Raw genomic sequence first — 21648 nt, forward strand, 5'->3', positions numbered from 1 at the left:
TTGTGGAATAATTTGAGAAGTATTGGTATTAGTTCTTTGCAGGACTGGTAGTTATTCTGCACTAAAACCATCTGATTCTGATTTTATTAATTTGCATATTCTCTCTCTGCCTTTTTGGTTAGTTTGGATAAGTGTTTGTCTATGTTGTTGATTTTCTCAAAGAACCAAGGCTTTGTTTCATCAATTTTTTGTATTATTCTATTTGTTTCTAGATTATTGATTTCAGCCTTCAGTTTGATTATTTCCTGCCTTCTACTCCTCTTGGGTGTGTTTGCTTCTTTTTGTTCTAGAGAATTTTAAGTGTGCTGTTGAGTTGCTAGTATGCGATCTCTCCAGTTTCCTTATGCAGGAACATAATGCTATCAACTTTCCTCTTAGCACACTTTCATTGTGTCCCATAAGTTTGAGTATGTTGAGCATTTATTTTTTTTAATTATTCCTTTACACTATGTAAACTATGCTATGATTGGTTTAATAAAGAAGCTAACTGGCCAATAGCTGGACAGAATAAGGTTAGGTGGGAAAACCAGACTAAGGACATTAGGAAGAAGAAGGGCAGAGTCAGAAGAGTTGCCAGAGAGACACAAAGAGGAAACAGTAGGTACAAGATGAAAGAGAGGTAATGCCACGTGGCAAAATGAGAGTAATAGAAATGGGTTAGTTGAAGTTGTTAGAGCTAGTTAGTAATAAGCCTGAGCTATCAGCCAAGTATTTATAATTAATATAAGCCTCTGTGTGGTTATTTGGGAGCATCTACTGAGACACAGAGAAACTCTGCCTACACATTTTTATTGAATTCTATGAAGTCTTTAATTTCTTTCTTGACCCATTGGTAATCCAGTAGAGAGTTATCCAGTTTCCATGAGTTTGTAGGCTTTCTATTTCTGTTGTCGTTGAAATCCAACTTTCATTCATGGTGGTCTGATAGGATACAGAGGTGTATTTCAATTTTCTTGTATCTGATGGAACTTGCTTTGTGAACAAGTATATGGTCAATTTTGGAGAAGATTCCATGAGGTTCTGATAAAAAGGTACATTCTTTTGTGTTTGGGTGAAATGTTCTGTAAATATCTATTAGGTACATTTGAGTCATAATGTCTGTTAGTTTCATTATTCCTTGGTTCAATTTCAGTCTCGAAAACCTGTCCATTGATGAGAGTTTGGTGGTAAAGTTTCCCACTACTGATGTGTGGGGTTCAATGTGTGATTTAAGCTTTAGCAATGATTCTTTTACAAATGTGGGTTTCTTGAACTTGGAGCATGGCTATTCAGAAGTAAGATGTCATCCTGGTGGCTTTTTCCTTTGGTGAATATGAAGTGTCTTTCTCCATCTCCTTTGTTTAATTTGGGTTTGAAATCTATTTTTTAAGATATTAGGATAGCTACACCAGCTTGCTTGTAAGGTCCATTTGAGTAAAAAATCTTTTTCTAACCCTTTACTCTGAAGTAATGTCTATCTTTGATGTTGAGGTGCATTTCTTATATGCAGCAGAAGGATGGATCCTCTTTTACATATCCATTCTGTTAGCCTGTGTCTTTTTATTAGCAAATTGAGTCCATCAATATTGACAGGTATTAATGACTGATGATTGTCAATTCCTGTTATTATGTTGTTGGTGGTGGTAGTGGTAGTGGTAGTGGTAGTGTGTGTGTATGTGTGTGTGTGTGTGTGTGTGTGTGTGTGTCTGTTTCTGTTCTTTCAGTTTTGTTGGTGGGAGATTATCTATTGCTTGGGTTTTTCTGGGTATAGTTAACTTCCTTGGGATGGAGTTTTCCTTCTAGTACGTTCTTGTGGATAGATGCTGCTTAAATTTGAATTTGTCATGAAATATCTTGTTTTTTCCATCTATGGCCATTGAAAGTTTAGCTGAATATATTATTCTGGGCTGGCATCATTTGTCTCTTAGAGTCTGTAAGATATTTGCCCAAGCCCTTGGCTTTTAGAGTCTCTGTTGAGAAGTCATGTGTAATTCTTTTTTATTATTATTAAGAAATTTTCTGTTCATTTTACAAACCAACCACAGATCACCCTCTCCTCCCTCCTCCCACCCCTCAGCCTTCCCCCCAACCCACCCCCCATACCCACTTCCTCCAAGGCAAGGACTCCCATAGTGAGTCAGAAGAGCCTGGTACATTCAGGTGAGGCAGGTCCAAGCCTCTCCTCCTGAACCAAGGCTGTGTAAGGTGTCCCACCATAGGTACTGGGCTCCAAAAAGCCTGCTCATACAGCAGGGATGGATCCTGATCTCACTGCCAGGGACCCCTTAAGCTGGTCAAGTTAAACAACTGTTTCACCTATGCCAAGCCTCAGGAGTCCAGTTTAAGAGAGAGAAGGATTCTATGAGCAAGGGGTATCAAGATCATGATGGGGAAATATACAGAGACAACCAAACCAAACTAGTGGGAACTCATGAACTGTAAACCAATAACTGTCGAGCCTCCATGGGACTGGACTAGGCCCTCTGCACAACTATAATTCTTATAGGTCTGCCTTTATATGTTAATTGGTGTACTGGCTCTTTTTGTGTGTCAACTTGACACAAGCTAGAGTCCTCAGAGAAGAAGGAGCCTCAGTTGAGGAAATGCTTCCATGAGATCCAGCTGTAAGACTTCTCAATTAGTGATCAGTCAGGGAGGGCCTAGACCATTGTGGGTGGTGCCATCCCTGGGCTGGTGGTCCTGGGTTCTATAAAAAAGCAAGCTGAGAAAGCCGTGAGAAGCAAGCCAGCAAGCAGCTCCCCTCCATGGCCTCTGCATCAACTTCTGCCTCCAGGTTCCTGCCATGTTTGATTTTCTGTCCTGACTTCCTTCATTGATGAACAGCAATATGGAAGTGTAAGCCAAATAAATCCTTCCCTCCCCAACTTGCTTTTGGTGATGGTTTTGGTCACAGCAATAGAAACCCTAACTAAGACAAATTGGTACCAGCATAGTTTGATATTTCTGACAGATCTGACCATGATTTTTGGAGGATTGTGGAAGGACTTTGGAACTTTGGGCTAGAAGAGCCATTGAGTGTTTTGAGCTCTGTGGGAGCTTGGAAGATAGAATGTTGAGAACAGTGCAGAAGATGGAGCCCTGGCTTCAGAGGGAAATTGAAAGACTGTTGGGGCCATTTGCTAGTTTTTAATTAAGATTCTGTGGCTCTGGTTAGCTGTGGTTGAAGAATCAGCTGTGATTAACAAGATGCCAGAACTATTAAAGTGAAATTTTGCTTTTTACTGGGATACTAGATGCTGGTCGGCTGGAGCTAAGAAGAGACTAGCATCACTGAGATGAAATCTTTCTGAGAAGTGTTTTCTGAGAGCATACAGAAGCTGTGTTCCAGAGGCGGCCAAGATTGTACCATGTCCTGGCAGCTGGACTTGGTAATATATAGAAGTCACCCAGGTGGTACTGGTCTTGAAGGCATGAAGGGGTCATGGAGAGTAGCTAAGGCTTGGCACTGGGAGAGGCCAGGAAAGGCTATTGGTGAGGGTGCAGCCTCAGTGGCAGTTAAAGGCCCAGGATTGAAGGGGTCATGCAACGAAGTTGAGGCTTGGCAAGATGAAGAGGCACAATAGGCATGGGAGGCTGTTGGTGAAAGTGCAGCCCAGGAGCAGCAGAAGACCCCAGCTTTTTAAAGAGGCCAATACCCTGTGAGATGACCACCAAAAACAGCAGCAACCAGCCGGACCCTAGAAGATAAGCTGTGTATTCTGCCGAGTCAGAGAAGTGACCCAAGCCATTTGGAGGAGTCCTGAAGATGGTGAGTAGATCCTAGATATTAGATAGTAGATCCTAGGTATTAGATAGTTGGACTTTGCGGTTTTGCTTTGATTAGATTGTGACTGTGCCCTGATTTTTCTCTCTTTAAGTAAGAAAGCATTTTACTGGAGCCCAAATTGAGACTTGGAGTTTTAAAAAACTTTGGACTTTTAAAGAGATTGGCTATTTTAAAGCGAAATTTCAATGTTTGTATTAGTAAAGACTGTGGGACTTTTAAAGTTATTTAAGATCTTGGGGATGTATAAGAAAGCAAGAGTTTGGGCTTAATAGTGACGTGTTTGTCAAGTTAACAAGGGGTCAGTTTTACTGGTTGGTTTTGTGTGTCAACTTGACACAAGCTATAGAATCATCAGAAAGGAATGAGCTTCATCTGAGGAAATGCCTCCATGGGATCCAGCTGCAAGGCATTTTCTCAATTAGTAGTCAATGGGAGAGGGCCTAGTCCATTGTGGGTGGTGCCATCCCTGGGCTGGTGGTCCTGGGTTCTATAAGAAAGCAGGCTAAGCAAGCCATGGGGAGCAAGCCAGTAAGCAGGACCCCTCCAAGGCCTCTGCATCAGCTTCTGCCTGCAGGTTTCTGCCCTGTTTGTGTTCCTGCCCTGCCCTTCAGTGATGAACAGCAATGTGGAAATGTAAGCCAAAGAAACCCTTCACTCTCTGGCTTCCTTTTTGATCATGGTGTTTGGTCACAGCAATAGAAAGTCTAAGTCACTTGGCTTTTTTCCCTTGCAGCTTTTATTTTTTTATTATTTATTTATTTATTTATTTATTTATTTATTTATTTATTTATTTATTTATTTTTGGTTTTTTGAGACAGGGTTTCTCTGTGTAGCTTTGCACCTTTTCCTGGAACTCACTCTGTAGCCCAGGCTGGCCTCAAACTCACAGAGATCCACCTGGCTCTGCCTCCCGAGTGCTGGGATTAAAGACGTGCGCCACCACTGCCCAGCCCCTTGCAGCTTTTAATATTCTTTCTTTGTCCTGTATGTTTACTGTTTTGATTATTATGTGACTCGGGGACTTTCTTTTCAGATCCAATTTGTTTGGTGTTCTGCAAGCTTCCTGTACCTTTATAGGCATGTCCTCCCTTAGGAAATTTTCTTCTATAATTTTGTTAAATATATTTTCTGAGTTTTTGAGCTGGAATTTTTATTCTATTTATGTTATTTTTTTCAGTTTGGTCTTTTTGTGGTGGCCCAGGTTTCCTGGATGTTTTGCGTTAGGAGATTTTTTAGAGTTAACACTTTCTTTGACCCATGAATCTATTTCTTCTATTTGTCTTCAATGCCTGAGGTCCTTCTCTGTTCCATCTCTTGTGTTCTGTTGGTGATGTTTGCATCTCTAGTTCTGTTCACTTTTCCAGATTTTCCATTTCCTGAATTCCCTCAGTTTGTGGCTTCTTTATTGCTTCTATTTTGATTTTCATGTCATGGATAGTTTCCTTCACCTATCTGCCTTTTCTTGGCTCTCTTGGGTTTCTTTAAGTGATTTGTTGATTTCCTCTAATTTTTTGGTTGTCTTTTCCTCAATTTCTTTAAAGAAGTTTTGTGTATCATCTTTAAGGACCTCTGTCGTCTTCATAAAGTTGTTTTGTAAGGTCATTTTCTTGTGCTTTGGCTGTATTGAATATTCAGCTCTTGCTGTTGTGGGAAAACTGGGCTCTGGTAGTGTCATATTGCCCTGGCTGCTTTTGATTTTATTTTTACACTGGCATTTAGGCATCTGGGTTTGCGATGGTTATTTCTAGTTCCTGATTTCTGAGCTTGTCTTTGTTGGATGGGGTTTTTTGCCCTTAGATTCTGTTTCCTATTTGGTTTTCTAGTCCTTGTGGCCTGGATTTCTGGTGGCTGGTGTGACCTCTGGTCTAGTTTGGAGTCTCTGTCCAAGTTGGCTAACTGGCAGTTAGCCTTTTGGCAGTTAGCTTGGCCTTTGGGGCAGCAGGGGGTGTCTGTTCTTTGGACTGGTGTGGCCTTAACCTGTTCTGATTGGTGCAGCCTGCACCTCATCAGCTGAAGTCTGTTCAAGCTGGTGTGCCTTATGCCCATTCTAACAGATGTAACTTGTGCCTGAGTGTCTGAAGGAAGTATACCCAGGTTGGCGCAGGTTCCAGCAGTGGGAAGGCAATGAGATGGGACAGTGGACAGTGGGAAGGGCTTTGGGATACAAAATCTAGGGAGTGACTCATAGGTGGATCACTCACTGATTCTGGCTGGTATGGCCTGCCCCTGAGTGGTGGAAGTCCCTTGTTGGTCCTTCTGCTGGGCCTTGCCCACAGTGGCCTGAGGAAGGATGTGGTAAGGAGGGCACAGAATCCAGGGAGGGGGGCAGTTCCATTAGCAAGAAAGTCATTAAATGACCCTTTTCTTACCTTTAACTAGTCAAACATATTCGAGAGATCTAGTGCAAAATGTTGGGATTTTATAACATAAACCACATGTCTTATATGTGTTTATCTTTATGCTTAAGTATTCTGTATTACCTTCAGCAGAAATTTTGATAACAAGCTATTTCACTAGTACAGGGCATTCACATTCTGTGCCACTTGACCTGCCAGAGTTCTTGGGGGAACTCAAAACCCTTGCAGTTCCCTAAAGGTCATCCTGAGATGGTGCATGATCCTGTGCTCATGCCACAGGGTATCAGCATAAACATAGTTCATAGTATTTTTTTACGTCTCAGATTCAGAGTTATGCTAATTTTGACTTATGTCTGAGGTTTGTCTTTGTTTCAATCTTGTTTGGTAAAGTGAAGTGTTTTTGCAGATTATGTTTTTCAAATGTAGTTCATATTGCAAAGTTAGTATTCAGGTATGTAAGATGATATGATGAATAAATTAAGTGAAAGTACACTTGACTAGGCAAGTACAAGGAATTTCTTTTAAGACTAAAGCATGCAAATCTGAAATTATCCCATAAACTTCTACTTTACTAATTATGGATCAGACAAGTTTTGGTTGTAGTTGCAAACATCTATGATTGACACAAAATTAGGAAACAGTTTATGTCAGGTTACATAAGGGTTCTTCACAGATATCTACACAACAGTCCTCAGAAAATATGTATATATGACACTGCATTACAACAGGTTTGTTCACATGTAAATAAGGCTGTGCACACTAGGAAAGAAGAATATGTTTGATTACCTGGTGAGCCAAACTTTGATCACACGAACCCCTTACTCATGGTGAATCTCCACTCTGGGTCAGGGATATAAGGTGAGAACCAAGCTCGTCATTGCTGGCTGTGACAGTAGAGAAGATGACTATGAATCAAGGAATGATGGCAACATCTAGGAACACCAAGGAAGACAAAGCTCCCACTACTCCAGCAGACATGTGGAAACATCCCACACTCCTGATGTTTTGCATTCAGGCTAGTGAGCTCATGATAGACTTCTGCCAATGGTATTAAAGATAATAAACTTATTTTTTGAAGCAGATAAGTCAGTGTTAATTTGCTATGGCAGTGTACTAGTTTGCTTTCTATCACCGTGATAAAGATACTGTGACTAGAAGCAACTTGGAAAGAAATGGGTTTATTGGACTTACACATCCAAGTCACAGTTCATAATGAAAGGAAGTCGGGACAAGAACTCAAGACAGAAACCTTAAGTCAGGAACTAAAAGCAGAGGCCATGGTGGAATTCTGATTTGTGGCTTGACTCCATGGTTTGCTCAACATGATTTCTTATACAACCTAAAACACCCACCCAGGTGTGGTACTGCCCATCATGGGCTGTACCCCCCTACATCAATGGTTAATTAAGAAAATACCCCATAGGGCTTGCTTCCAGGCCAATCTGAAGAAAGCATTTTCTCAGTTGAGGTTTCTTTTCCTAGATGACTATAGCTTGCATCAAGTTTACCACAAGCTAACAATAGAAGGCCAACACATAAGTTGGTACCTAAGGAGGGATGCTGCTTGTGGCAATTGTTAAAGTGTGGAAGTAGCTTTGGAATGGACAACGTGGAGAATGCAAGAGTGTTAAGGAATGACAGGAATTATGTAGGTAGTCTTTCATAGATTTTTTTAGTGAAAATGTATGTAGTAAAGACAGCCAGCAAGGACTCCAAAAGAAGTCAGAAGCGGCCGGGCGGTGGTGGCGCACGCCTTTAATCCCAGCACTCGGGAGGCAGAGCCAGGCGGATCTCTGTGAGTTCGAGGCCAGCCTGGGCTACCAAGTGAGTTACAGAAAAGGCGCAAAGCTACACAGAGAAACCCTGTCTCGAAAAAAACCAAAAAAAAAAAAGTCAGAAGCATTAGAGAGAATTTAAATAATGACAGAGAAAGCCTAAATATTCATGAACTGGCCTTAAATGCATTTCTGATAAAATCCCAGAAGTAAATGTTATTTTGGACTATAGAGGATCCTAATGTAATGAGAATATTGTAATGAAACTGTGATCCTCAAGTATGTGAAGAGTTACATTGTTAAGAAATGGATTTTGGTATTTAGAGAATGCTTTAGTCGGACCATCTAACAGCAACTAAAACAATCTGGAAAGAGATTTCTCACAGGAGAGTGGTTAGTGTTGTAGCTGGTGAGTCCCAGCATTGCCAGAAAAGCCTGTGTCCAGGGAAGGAAGCTTGCAGTGGAGTTCAAAGACCAGAGAGTCTGGGAGCTCAGACATACTTCAGTTGAACTCTGAGGGACTAAACTCCAAGAGGAACAAGAGAAGTAAAAGATTGAGCCAGCTAAAATAGAGAGTCTTTCTCGCCTTCTTGTCATATTTAGACCCTTAGGGGATTGGACAATGGCTACTGAAAAAAAAACCTGCTCTGTTCATTTGACCAAATCGTATGCTAATCTCTCCTGGAAACACCACTAGGCACAAACATGAAATAATGCTTAATCAGATATCTGTCCATTTCAGAGCCTAGTCAAGCTGGCAAAGAAAATTAGTCACTACTGTTGAGATTTTCAAGTAAAAGATTAAAAATCAGTCCTGTTTTTCTTTCATTCTTCATGAATAAATGCAAAAAGGAAACGATACTTTGAGGAAGGAGAAATTAAAATGAAACTAGACCTTGAAGATTTGGAACTCATACAGCCTACCTAGCTGGAAAAAGAGGCTAAAATATTAAAAAAAAATCACTATTGGGCAAAAGTGCTCTCAAGAAGCTGGTGCCTCTATACAAAAGATCAGAACACACTCAACCATGCACATGGTGCTTTGAAGAGGTAGTGCTGTGATTCATAGATCTCTCCAGCGTTCTCATAAAAGAACTTGAGAGGGAACTATGTAGGAGCAGTTAACACTCAGCGGAGTAAATACTTGTGATATACGTGGGAGACGAACAAAGGTTTTGAGAACCTTGTGTCATCAGAGAGACCACCCACCTAGAACAGATGACACACACACACACACACAAAATAACAAGTGAAAGCAATTTGGTAGATCTCCCTAAATTCACCAAACAGAAAGAAGTTTGGTAAAACTATTCAGCTGTAAAAACAGCCCATCTTTCCATGGAAAGTTCAGAGAATCAGGATGCTGGTCTCAAGCTCAATGGGCAGACTCAGAAACAGTAGGCAATTATTCTCGAGTATCCTTGCTAGGTGTTAGAAACTGATTGCAAGCTTTGGTTCCTTTCTCTCTCCAGTTTCCACCCTCACTGAACCAAATGTCTGTGGCTATTTTGTGGACTCGTCTCCTAATAGTATACTTTTACAGGTTTTCATATTCCACTGGGTAGCAGACCACGACACTGAAGCCAAAGACACAAGGCCTAGAAAACATTGTGGCAGCAGTTTATATGCAAGATAGAGCCAGCCTACATTAGTCCTTGGAGTCATTACTGGAGATGTCTAACCCTGCCTACTTCTTACCTTTGCTTCAGGATACAAAGAGTCAAGCCTGGGCTAACCAGCACCTGCCTTCCAATCAGGTTCAAGCTTTGATTCTTTACATACGATTTGACTTTTAACAACAACCACAGCAACAAGTGATTCTACTGATTCTGATGTGGAGGAATTTTTGTGGTATTTTCTGACTTTAGCAACAGTTAATCACGTTGAACTTAGAGTCTCCCTCTGAAATTGAGAGTGTAAGTTAGACATATTGAAACCTTCCTTTTTACAGACCCTTACTTTCACATTTCACTACCAAGTTGAGAGAATTACAAAACTGGAGTGCTCTCTGGCTTCAAGATTTTGCTATCAATAAATTAGTGTCCATGGTAATTTTTTAAAATATTCCAGGAAACCTTGGGCATAGCTCTGAAGCTAACCAAAAACAAGGAGCTGTGTTAAAGAACGCAGCTGGTACAGAGCCTTAAGTCTCCACCTCAGTTCAACCCAAGCAACTTAGAAGTAATAACCACAAAGACTCGAAAGTGCCATCGTTGTGAAGCAAACACATTCTCATATTACAGCAGCTCTCTCTTCACTTTAAACCTCATTCTCCAGACAACAGTGGTGCCTTGTAAAGACCCAGTGCTGCAGTTACATGGCATTTTCCCAAGGTCATGCTTTCCTCCTTGTGCATACATTTGCTAATCTCTGAAAGCATGCCTCTCCAGAGAAATATCTAAAAGGGAATGTAGGGGTGGGAGTCGATAGGAACCATGACTGTAGAAAGGGACTATTGGGAAACCACAGGAAATGTCAGTATGAAGCTGAACCCATCATCCTTGCTGCCAGATGTTTTGGATCCTCTGTTTTTATAATACTTTAGTGTTCACAAAAGACAAAGTGATGACCAGAAAAGACCTGCCCTGGTGACATGCAGGATTCAAATTTATTCATGTTATATAGTTGTGTGTTTGTGTGTGTGTGTGTGTGTGTGTGTGTGTGTGTGTGTGTGTGTGTGTGTAAACTGGGTTTCCTGTTTTCAGGTACTATATATCACCTTTAGTGCTTAACATTTAGAGTCATACATACTTCTGTTGTACTGTGATGCCATCGGGGTTTCACACTTGGTTCAGCAGAATACAGATGGAGAATATCTGGTAGATGTTTAGAACTGGCCCCTCATCTGGAAATGCTTCATCATTGTGTAATGTTTTGTATGAGAAATGTTCAAAGCAACATATCGATAGCTGATAATTACTATCCTATATAATTCTTATATTTCCCTCAACACATAAGCTTTACCCATAATTCCTCCTTGAACAATGGCTGTGGAAAGAGCATTTGTAAAAGGAGTATGCATGATTTAAATTTTAATAGCTAATGAAATTAGCTTTCGATCTTGTTATGAAGTGAAATAAAATCGTAAGGCAAATAAAGTTTCAGTAGTATGTGCTGTTTTTAAAACAACCTAGGCCATTCCTTTGTCGGGTGAGTAGGAGGGCATGCTCTATATACAATTTCTGTTTCCCTGACTCCTACCCTTGCCATGCATTTGTAACTACTCCAAATTTTTGGACTTCTTTCAAGTATTCTTCTGTGCTGCTCAGATGACATAAAGAAGATGCGGTTGGATCTTATGGAGGATCTGGCTGTATTAGGTAATCTCAACATGACCTAACGATATTCAAATGAGAGGATAAGGAATACTTTAAAAATATTCTACAAAAGAGACCACTGACTTCATGTGTGCCATTTACTCATTAGAAGGGTGAAACATGAACATGGGTTTTAATAGGCTTCCATTTAGAAATCAGCATGTTGTGAGGTTTTCCTGTGACAAAAAACAATTTGAGGGAGAAGGTTTTTTTTTTACCCATAGTTCCAGAATGTATTATGGCCCATGATTGTATGAAGGGCAACATGGAGAAGAGGAGCTTACCTAATGGAAGCCAGGAAGGAGAGAGAGGGAGATGGGGAAATAAGGAGAGATAGGGACCTAGGGAGATAAGGAGGTAGGTAGATAGGTAGATAGATACATAGATAGATACATAAATAGATAGATAGATAATAGATGATAGATACATAGATAGATAGATAGATAGATAGATAGATACATAGATAGATAGATAATAGATGATAGATATAGATAGATAGATAGATAGATAGATAGATAGATAGATAGATATCTAATAGATTAGATCGACACAGAGAAAGAGAGAGGGATATAAGGAGAGAGAGAGATAGAGACAGAGACAGAGGGAGGTAAGGAAATAGAGAGGAGTGGGAGAGAGAAACTATTAATGAGCTTTCTCCTTTCTGTAATGTCCAGACCCTCATTTATGGTGAGTCTTCTCCCTTAGATAATTCTTTCTGAATTAGCCTTGTAGATATACATCCAGAGATACACTTTAATAATCTATCACCTTCTCAATCCAATCCAAGTGACAGCTGGGGTTAATATCAAAAACATTAAAAGTAGTTCCAACAGAGGGCATCTAATGATTCCTTGTTCTATATGGAATGGCCAATCTTGGCCATCAATCTGACCCACCTGAGAGAGGGAACTTCAATTGAGGAGTTTATTTTAGACTATGATCATCATGTCTGTGAGATATTTTCTTAATTACTAATTGACAGGAAAGCTAAGGCCACTGTGGGCTGAAGCAGCTGGGCCTGGGCTATGTAAGAAATGTAGGAGACCAAGTCGAAACAAGCCAGTGAGCAGCACCTTAATATGGTCTCTGCTTCAGTTCTAGCCTTGGTTTCTTATAATGAATGATGGGCTGTAACTTCATGGCTGAAATACACAACCCCTTTTTTAAGTTAAGTGTTCTATCACGGCAAGAGAGAAGCAAAGTAGGACACTGTAGTTACACGCTGTCATGATTTTATGGTACAGAGAATGAGTTATCTCCATTTATTTGCTTTTGAAATAATGATCTTTCAACCTATATCAATGTAAATGACACTAAGAACAGATGCAATATCGTTAATGAGGTATGAGCATACTGGACCCTTACTATTTATCTTAGTTAAGGTTTTTATTGTAATAGACCATACATGATGTAAATGATCAGACACACTACTTTCTATAGCATAAATCTTCCTTGTGAGTATACATTATGGGTTTTGCATTTTAAAACCAGAGATAACTGTTGTCTTAGTCAGGGTTACCATTTCTGTGATGAAACAACATGGCCAAAAGCAAGCTGGGGAGGAAAGGGTTTACTTGGCTTACACTTCCACTGTTCCTCGTTGAAGGAAGTTAGGACAGGAACTCAAACAGGGCAGGAACCTGGAAGCAGGAGATGGTGCAGAGACCATGGAGGGGTACTGCCTACTGGCTTGCTTCTCTTGGCTTGCTTAGCCTGCTTTTTTAACAGAACCCAGGACCACCAGTCTAGGAATGGCACCAGCTGCAATAGGCTGGGACCTTCCACATCAATCACTAATAAAGAAAATACCCTACAGTTGGATTTTATGGAGGCATTTCCTCAATTGAAGTTTCCTCCTTTCAGCTAACTTTAGCTTGTGTCAAGTTGACATAAAACTAGCAAGGACCCTATTCCAATTATGGTCTCTGATGTGGGACAGTAATAAATAAAAAAACAGTATGCTGTGCCTACTTCCTGAGTAAAAGAAGTACATTAACATTAAGGGAAGGAAAACAGAATTAAAACAATATAAATGATGTCATTGGTAAAATGCCAGCACATGTAAGCATAATTTGTGACCATACAGTAAAAATTAGATGGACCAGATGTAGGAAAACTAATGCCTGGTATATTGAGTGTAGAATGAACATGAAGGATCAGAGGGAAAGAATCACTTTGTGTTTCACTAACATTTTGGAACCGCACAGCTCATTTAAAGTTCTTTATTTGAAGAGTACACATAAAGCTGTAGGTTAAAAACAAACAAATAAATAAACAAAAGACAATTATGATGGTTATGTTTCCTGCCAGTGACTTTCATAGACTTCTGACAAATTCTATTTCTGAATGCTACCATAAGCTTCGGTAAATATACTTTTGTAAAATATCTTTAACTTGAGAGAGTTCAGGAAGGTAGCAGAAGTAAAAACTATTAGTTTTTCAATCTTATTATGCAAATTGAAAAGTCTATTCATGGTAGTAGTGAAGCCTCTATGGCATTAGTAAGTTCTATGTTTGGAGAATGGGATATTTGCATTTTTCAATTTGAATACCCTAGAGTGCCAGACAGTTTGTACTCAGAACCTTAATGAGTGAAAATAAGTTTTGGTATTAAATTTGCCTAAAACGTAGCTCAGAAATGGCAAAGCAGAATTCTCCTTTCCATCCTGTCATTAATTTAGTAATTTAATTAACTATTTCACAAGTTCTACAAGGACTTGTTGAGAATTTTTATAGACTTAAACACAATCCTAGGTCCAGGGATACATGAGTGAATAAAACTTGGACTCTCAACGCACAGGTGAGAAGATTGGTAAGTGTTCTGTTACAGTTCCTTGCAAACTTAGGCAGATTTGCTATGATTTATTCCAAGGATGAATCTTGTGATTTGCCAGAGTTTGCCTGGTGATTCAGTAAAGAATGTTCACTAGGCAAGGCACAGAGTTAAGTAGAACGGTTTGAGAGTCATCATGATCTTTCACGTCCCATCCCCAATCTTCCTTCTACAGTGTCTTCTAAACTTTATTACCTGTAATTTAACATTATTGTCTCCTCTTTTCAAAATAATTTCCATCTGAGTCACTGTATTTCCCCCAGAGACCTGCCAAGGACCATGCTCAAGGTGCACTAGCAAAATAACAATAGACTCAAAAAACAATCATTGTTCTCTTGAAGATGCCATGATAGGAATGAAAAATTGGTGATAACACCACCACCAAGAAAAAGCCAAATTTATATTGAATTGATAATGTGCAAAGAAAACAATTAAAGCAAAAAAAAGATTTGAATATTTTAAATTAATTTTAGGTATTGTTTTAACATACTCATAGGCATCAATCACATGCTGACAGAAAGTAAACATTCAGTAAGATTTACAGATGTTTTTCCTTACGTGGAAGTGGAGCCTGTTTCATAAAGCTTTGTGCAATGTAGATGGGACCAAAAGCAGTGTCTCCAAATTCAGAGGTACTCACATACAAAATATTAGCACTGTTACCATTGGCAACATAAGCAGTAGGAATGGACAACGTAAGCGGTAAGACCTTGCATTGCTTTGGAAAAATGAAGTAACAAATGAAACCTGCAGAGGCTAGGAAGATTTATTTTAGAGGCCTTCTCTGTAGCAGACATCCTGACAGAGGGAAGCTGTTTTCTTTTCTTGACCTTTATATAATCTTCAAGGCAATGGAAAATTGTAGTTCTTCATCATTACTTGGACAAAACTCATATGAGCAAGTATTATTTATGGTGTTAATTTCCTAGAAGATACGTTACACTGGGCTAATTTACCCTGTGAAGGAGCGGGTGGGGTAAACTAAGGATCATGACCACGTTTTAGGCTGCAGAAATGGATGGAGTCCAGTGTTACAAATATAATTTTCCCGGTATAATCTGATCCCCATTTGATTAGATGTCAGATAAAGGAAGCAAGGCAAGCAGAATGTCTTCTCTGATAAAACCACATTATTATTATAGACCTTCATCTCTGCTCTTCAGTCTGTAATCTTTGCCAATGTCAGCTGTGCTCCGGTCCTGAATACTCATGAGACACTGAACTCCTTTTAAAAAGACTATACTGCCTTGTTGCCCTCTTTATCACATAATGTAGAAACTGAAAAGGCGATTCCATTTGATGTTTAGCATACCGGTAGTTAAGGAAAATAAGATAGAAACATGACATACTCATTTATTTAAGCTAACATGTTCAGTTTCAAAACTCAGAAAAAAGTAGATCAAGAGCAAGATTGCCACTCCCATGTTAAAGGCAGGGCAGCAAGGATGCTTCCAGGTGGGTGTTTAATAACATGAAAGAGCCATTTAAAGGGTCTTTTCAACCAGAGAGTGGTTTTGTACTTCCTTTGTAGAAACTGCATTATTCAGAAAGTAGTTCTTAAGACAGCATAAATAAATAGATAGATAATAAATAAATAAATAAATAGATAAATAAATAAATAAATTGAAGGATAAAACATACAACCAGTGAAATCTTCAAAGTGGCAGCTTGAAAATCAGCCTGGAGATTTCATGTATTGATGGAACTGGTTGAATACTAGAATATCAAAATCTTATTCAAGAAGCTGGCAGAGGAAGCAAAGACACCCAACACTATGAACTGGTTGTGAGCCCACTGCAGTACAACCTCTAGCTAAAGAGTTCACTTTCTGTGCAAAAGAGGGATCCACAGCATCGCTTGAGGTCTAATTGAATGGCCCTCACCTTGACATCCATCTCGTCCTCTTGTCTTGCGCCTCACATTGGTTATAATTGCCATTGTCTTGGCTGCGTCCTTGGTTAGCTGGATTTATGATTTTCCATGGCATTCTTTACTTGGTGCCTTTGTTTGTGAGACACTGAGCCCCTCTGCCTCTTATTGGTAAAACCAAATGGTGGCTTCTATAACGAGTCTGGTCCTCTGCCAGAGAAGGTTGCTTAGTCTGAATAAGAGTCAAGAGGTGATTGTGTTTTCCTGTCCCCTTTATATTCTGAATGTACTGGCAATTTTCCTTAGAGTTCAATAGGTGGAGATGCTTCCCTGGAGTTGCTCAATAAGCTTTTCCTTTAAGTGGGGGAGGGCGATGATTCCTTTATTGCAGTGTGCCCTCATCTAAAAGGAAAACTTACTACTGCTTTAAAAACTTCCAGTTCTTTTTTATTTAATATTTTTCTTTTATAATTAACTTAATTTCACATATCAGCCGTGGATTCCCCCGTCCTCCCTCCTCCCACCCCTCCCCCCAACCCACTCCCCATTCCCACTTCCTCCAAGGCAAGGACTCCCCTGGAGAGTCAGCCCAGCCTGGTAGACTCAGCTGAGTCAGGTCCAGTCTCCTCTTCCCTACACCAAGGTTGAGCAAAGTGTCCCAGCATAGGCCCCAGGCTCTAAAAATCCAGCAGCCCCCAACCCCCACCACCAAAAAAAAAGTAATCAAGCAAGGCATGGAGACCAGGCCATTAAGCAGCATTATTTCACAGTGTGAGTTTTAGTTTCCGTCTCCAGATTCATGCCATTAGTTCTTTCTCCGGCCTCTTTTCATGATGGACTACAAGCTATAAGGGGGAAATAAACTCTTTCCTTCACAAAACAAACAAACAAACAAACAAATAAAATAATAACAAAAAACTTCCACTTCTCCTAGAGAGCATGATCCTGTATTCATGACTACAAAAAGTATTTCACGAATGGGTAAAAAAAATAAAGTAAGATTTTAAAAGATTTAAATCAAGGTAAGCCTCAGACCTTGTGCCCTGAAGTGTAGAATCACTGGGCACCTGGACAAAAAGGTTACTTCTGACTGAGATGCTGAGCTCATGCATGTGGGTGGACCCTTTCCTAGGGTCTGAGAAAAATCACACAATGGCATCTAGTTCTGCTCTGTGGCATTTTTTTCTGTCTGTGTCTTTTGGGGGACAATACCCACAAAGTGTGATTGAAAGAATGAAGAAATAGCTTCATACACGTTGAGCTTGTAAATTAAAAGAGAGTTAATGCTAAAAATGCTATAATTAGATTAAGCAAGATTTAAAAGGTTTTTAATTGATCTTTGTAGATTTATATTTAGAAAAAACCTGAAAACAAAATTTTCTTTAGGCTAATTCCCAAATGAGCCATTGTACTAAGTAAGACTGTGAAAATGAGTTTTTATGGTGATAGTCCCAATTTGATACCTGTGAACATATATGTATGTAATGATTTCCTATTGTATTATGAGTTAACAAAGTCAGAATTGCTTTTATACTAGTATAGCATTTAAAATGTCTGTTTAGCTAAAGAAAAAGAAAGTGACACTGTAATTTTCATCTGGTAACTTTTTGGCAATCCAGTGGTCCAACTCATGGGCTGAATTCTCTTCTCTAATGCTTTCATTAACTATAAGTACCTTTTCCATTTTCTTTATAAATCTTTTTAATAGAATATACATACCCACATTTGACCCAAAAATGCCTTTTGGAAAAGGAAGCCTACACTGGTTTTGTGTAGGCTATTTCAGAGTCTTCTGTATTGGTCAAGGTTACTGTTTTTAAGGTAAGTGAACACCTTTATTCCAGATTGTTTCTGTTGAAATCAGAAAGGAGGGTATCATTTTACCTACCTAGGCATTTGGGAGTCTTTCCTTCCAGAAGTCAGTTGTTCTCTTAGCATCCCCATTATCATCAATCAACTGATGGTAAGAGTAGCCAATGCGCTCCTGCATACAAAGCACATAGGAGGGGTCCAGTGATGTCCTCTTTCAGTTTGAATCTAGATAGTAATGCCCAAGGAGAAAGGTGAGAATAATTATTCAGAGACTTGCCTTTAAGAATCCCTAATAGGATAATCTAAATTTAATAACACCATAGAGGGAGAGAAAGCACAAATGTGTGATTTGTATGATACAAAGAGGATGGTAACAGAGAGTTTACATATTGCTAAAATGAGTGCAATGATATATATATACCAAACCTTTATAGAAATATGGAAATAGAATGGAAAACACAAATAAATAGTCATGGAGGCTAATGAATGTGGTTGGAGTAAGTGGCAAATCTTAATTTAATATGAAACATAATAAAACATTGAATGAGCTCTGCGTGGGACTCAGGTTATCAGATTTTTAATTCAGAGACATTGCATCCTTTTTTTTGTATGTAATTATGGAATGAGAGTCTCTGCTTTTCAGTTGTTTACTTGTGTGGCTTTGCTTCTAAGTTAGTGCAATGATTTCATGACATGGGCCTTTGAAAATCCTTCTTGATGAAATGCCATATGACCGTGCATTTAGTTCAAATTCTGTGATTGTGAACTGTTGTGGATTAGCTTAGTACAAGTTTGAATGTATTTGTCATGAAAACAGTAGAAACAGTCCCAGAATATGCCACTTGGGTTCTGGTGATTTTTTTTTCATAAATAATGACAAATTTCCAAGTAAATGACTTTGCTCATTTCTGTAGCAATCTCATCCTATTTTCCCGTTCACTTACCAAAGTATAAGAGATGACAAGCTTCCTTTGACAAGGTTTTAATTAGTTTCCATATGTGATACTTTTTATACCATGTGGTCCTGAAATTTTCTTTTTGTATGGAAAAAAGTCCACTTAAACTCTTTTAATTATTTACCTGCATCCGATCTGATATTCCCTAAACAGATGGCTTTGACTTTTTTTTTTTCTTGTTCATGTTTCAGGTATTTTTTTAAGCTTTGTTCTCACTCCAGCAAGTCAGGAGGTTTTGTTTGCTTTCTGAGGAACTCTATTGAAGAAAAAAGTAAATGACCAAACAGACCAAACAGAGGTCAACAGAAGGATTTTCTATAGTTAAATTCAATTACAGGCAATGACGGAAAAGAATACAAAATTGCCTTTCTGAAGGGAGAGTGAATGTTGTCCTCTGGTTCCTGACAGTATCGAACACGTAGAGCCTTTTCAAAATGAACTAAAATTTGACATCTTGTTTTTCCTTTTTCCTTTACTGTGGGATCCGAGTGGGAAGCAAAGACTGCCCTTTGGTCTGTGCTCTGAGTCAGTTCTAAAGTTGGAGTAGTCAGTGCCCAGTTTGGATAAGGTCAGATTGCTTTCCTAGGTAACTGAGTCAAGAGTAATTTGCTTTAACATAGTTTAATCTCTGCAGTTCTTACAGAGTGAATGCTAGCCACTATCCTTGGGGAGTCAAGAGATAGTCACTTGACTTGCCTTCTCTTCCTTGGTCCAGACTGGTCTTGTCCGTGGTGGAGAGCTGCAACCAGCAACTGTCAGGGAACATGATTTCAATCCTCCCAGAATGTATAATCCTGTGTTCCTACAGGGTCCCCTTATATTCTTCATCCACCTGGGAACATCTCTATCGCCACCTCATCCCATTCCCTCATTGCAGCCATATTAATCTCCAAAACATTGCATTTTGAAGTCACAATATGAACACTTCTTTTTTCTTACCTATCTTCTTACCTGACTTCTTGTACAATAATGGATGTAAGCCTGTGTCCTCAACTAGAGTTTAGAATATTCCACACACTGTGTAAAGCATATACTTGGAAAGCTCTATCCAGGGTCAATGACTTTCCAATGGGTTTCCCATCTCACCTGTATCACTCCCTCATCTCATATTATTATCTCCAGTATCTTTCACCCTTGTTACTTTCTGGCTTCTTCACTGTTCTTCAGCTTTAGTGGATATGGATATGTAGCATCACCTGAAAATTTGATAAGCGTTACTGTTTAATTGATGTCATCTGTCTCAGATTCTTTCCTTGTTGCTGTGATAAAATACCCTAAACTATGCTACTTAAGTGAAAAAGGGTTTCTCCGGTTCATAATCCCAGGTTATGATTTATTTCAGGCAAGTCAGGTGTAGGAACTTGAAGTAGTTGGTTATATGATGTAATTTCAAGAGCAGAGAGGGATAAATTAACACATGTATGGAAGTGTTCAGTTTGCTTTCTCTACCCTTATTAGCCATGATATTCTGCTCGGGGAAACATGATACCCATAGTGGGTGGATCTTCCTAATAATTACCCACAGATAAACCCTGGGGCCAATCCAATCTAGATAATTGCATGTTAGACCTTTTTCTAGATTGTGTCAAGTTGTCGGTCCTAATGTTGACACATCATTTTATTTGCTCTGGCATCTATTTCAAGTCTTCACTGGGTTCTTTTAGCCTTATGACTAGGAAAAGGCATTGTCTCCTAGTTTATGCATAATTTGATGTCCTTCATCTCCCTTATCCCGGGCCCTGGTAAAGAGCAGCTTTCTGTTTACTTCTGCTGAAGATGCATCTTGTTGCCTTCCAGAGCCAGATTCCCATCTTCCTTATGACTCATTGTCCTTTCAGAATTCTTGATCCATGTATTTGTGCTACATCTGCCTCTACTTCCTAGGTTAAAGATAAGCTCAAAAATATCCTTGATATAATGTTTACTAAGGTATATATTTTTGTTTGTTTTGCTTTATGGTGTGGCATGTTGAACTCTGGTCCTTACACATAGGCAACTCCACCATAGAACTATGTCTTTCTAGCTCCCAAGATGCACATTGGATGAATGTACAATGGATTGGTCTTTTCAAAAAATCTAGCTCGTGTTTTTCTAAACTTTAAAAATCAAACCACTTGAAATGTTCAGGAACATGTGGTGTCTTTCAAATCACAGATGCATTACTCAGCCTCTGAAATCTGCTTCCTGTTTAGACACATCGCTGAATGTCTTTAACAGTAGAAGAAGCCTCCACCTGTTCCTAGCTTGCTTTCTCTATCTTGCCACTAGGTTCTACCTGTTGATTTGCTTAGTTTTCAGTCTTTATTCACCTTCAAGTTTTGTGTGATGCTTGTCCTTCACAGGTCTGGTTCTCTGTGATACTGGAGACATAACCTACCCTTGGTATTGAGATTTTCACCCAACAGCCTAATGCCTCCTAGGAGAGTTCCTTCCTATCTACAAAGGTTGTTTTCCTTTAAGTTCAGCTGCTGTCTTACAGCTCTTCCACATGCTTTTTACAGACTTGTGAGACAACCAAGGACAGGCATTATGTAAGACAACATTTTTATACAGAGGGTGTACAGGGGACTGTGAAGCTCTACCTTCACCCATTCCAAATAAGTCCTAATTGGTCTCATGTAGCCAAGGAGATACTGACAAATCATTTACCAGGTAGAATACAGCATGGAAATATCTCACCACTTCTATCCATTCTTTTATTAAAAAGCAACATTGGGTACAATGGTATATATGGGAGACATTATCCTCTCTCATGACTAGACCGTTCCCTTGAGCCTTCCATCATCTCCCATCACTATGTACGCATCCATCAACCCTGAGGGTCTCACTGCAAGTAGTCTGCATTTCTGAGCTTGGTTCTGATTCAAGAGAGTCACACTAACCTGCTGTTACAGGCAGAAACTTGGTTCCCACAGGCTGCAGGCCAGCACTGTGGCCCATGCCTTTTCATCAGCTATGTGGGG

Source organism: Peromyscus eremicus, chromosome 18 (genome assembly GCF_949786415.1).
Source record: "Peromyscus eremicus chromosome 18, PerEre_H2_v1, whole genome shotgun sequence".
Taxonomy (NCBI): Eukaryota; Metazoa; Chordata; class Mammalia; order Rodentia; family Cricetidae; genus Peromyscus; species Peromyscus eremicus.